Raw genomic sequence first — 2,239 nt, forward strand, 5'->3', positions numbered from 1 at the left:
AGCAGATGACAACAAATGCTGGCAAGGGTGTGGAGATACTGGGACCCTATTGCTGGTAGGAGGGTAAATTGGTTCAACCACTTTGGAAAATGGTATAGCGCTTCCTTAGAAAGTTGGAAATAGAAATAGCTCATGACCCAGCAATTCTTCTACTTGGTATATATCCACAAGAAATACAAATCAGAATGCAAGTAGCTATGTGCACATCAGTGTTCATAGCAGCACTATTTACAATAGCAAAAAGATGAAGACAACCTAAGTGCCCATCAACAGAAGAATGGATAAACAAACTCTGGTACATATGCACAATGAAATACTATGCTACCTTGTAGAATAATGGTGAAGCTGCGAAACACCCCATAACACTGATGAACCTTGAGGACATAATGCCAAGTAAAATTAGTCAGGCACAAAAGGACAAATATTGCATAAGACCATTATTATTATAAAAACCTAAGAAAATATTTCCATACTAAAAGAATAATTATTTGAGGATTCCAGGAGTGGGAGGGAGGAGACAGTAATTCACAGGTCAGGGGATAGATGTATGATAACTCGTGGGACAGGGAGGGCAATAAATAGGGGGGGGGGCAATGCACAAGAAGGGGGAGAGAGGCAGAGGACTAGGATGTTAGGGAAAGACTTTGGAAGGTATATATGGGCTAAATGGGATAGAGGTAGATTGTGAAATAAACACAGCCTTGGAAAAACAAGGCTCTGTGAAATAGGGATCAAGACATAGTCTGAATGGGTAAAGGAGGGGAAGTAATGTTAAGGTGTTTGTTTTTGTGAATATTGGATTCCCCTGTACTGTAATATAGACATTTAAGTGGGATAGAAAGGAATATTGGAAAATATGATTACAGAAAGCTCCAAGCCCCCTAAAAAAGCAGACTGTTTGGCTGTGACAGTATCAAGCATGAAGACAAGAAAGTCAGCCCTGGAGCCATGAAAGCAAGAAAGTCAGCCCATTGGGGTAAATCCCTTCCTAAGACTGAAACTCAGAGGGAACACACAGACAGTCTTGTATGCTTGCTGGCCACCATCCTGGTCTACTTGAGAGTGGAATGGGCAGAAATGCAGCACAGAAGACATGGGCTGAGACTGACCATATTCCATGGACATTCGATGACCTTGAGATGAGAGAGAGAGAAGAGGAAGGGCTGGCTGGTTTGAAGTTCAGGGAGATTTGTGAACTCCAGAGCCCAAAGATACTGACCTAGGCACTGGGGACTGGAGTTAAGAGGGAAGCAGACAGCTGGTCTGAGAGGGTAGAAGCAAGAAGCAAACTTGCAGACAGCACCCATTTGACCTAGCGTGAATGGCTTGCTGACCAGAATTCAACCAGGTGAAGATACAGAAGTTTGATACAAGCAGCAAGCAAGCGTAAATTGCTACACCTGGATCAAGTGGACCTTTGCTTGTGGACCTTTGATTATATTTATTTCTGATCTAATTTGTTTTATACTTCTTTTTTGGTGACTGTAGGCATACTTTTCTGCTAACTGTCGGAGATGTTGGGTTAAGGTGTTGATTTTGTTTCTTTCCTCCTTTTTGGATGTGTGCATATATTGCTATAAATTGTACTCTGAGCCCTGCTTTTTCTTCGTCCCAAAGGTGTTGTTATATTGTGTTTCCTTTGTCATTTAATTCAAGCAATTTTAAATTTTCTTCTATTATTTGGAAGCAGGGTATTCCCAGGTATTTGATACTTTGTCCTTGATCTGTATATTGTTGAGTTCTAATTTTATAGTTCTGTAATTTGAGAAGACGCTTTGTGGGATGTCATATCTTAAAATTGATTAAGGCTTACTTACAGCCTAACATGGTCTGTTCTGAAGACTGTTCCAAGTGCACGGGAAGAGAATGTATATTGTGCCTTTGTTGTTGTTGTTATTTGCCGTGGAGTCGGTTCCGACTCATAGCGACTCAATACAGGGTTTCCAAGGCTGTGGAGTCGGTTCCGACTCATAGCGACTCTCTACAGGGTTTCCAAGGCTGTAAATCTTTATAGGAGCAGAAAGCCTCGTCTTTCTCCCATGGAACAGCTGGTAGTTTCAAACTGCTGACTCTGAGATTCGCAGCCTTATTCGTAACCACTATGCTATCAGAACTCCTTTTGCTGTTGTTAGATGGAGTGGTATATATAGGTCTATGAAGTCAAGTTGATTTTGTTGTTCAACTCTTCTGTATCTTTGTTGAGTTTCTTTCTACTTGTTCTGTCCTTCATCAAAATTGT

The sequence above is a fragment of the Chrysochloris asiatica genome, unplaced genomic scaffold (genome assembly GCF_000296735.1).
Source record: "Chrysochloris asiatica unplaced genomic scaffold, ChrAsi1.0 scaffold00198, whole genome shotgun sequence".
Lineage (NCBI taxonomy): Eukaryota > Metazoa > Chordata > Mammalia > Afrosoricida > Chrysochloridae > Chrysochloris > Chrysochloris asiatica.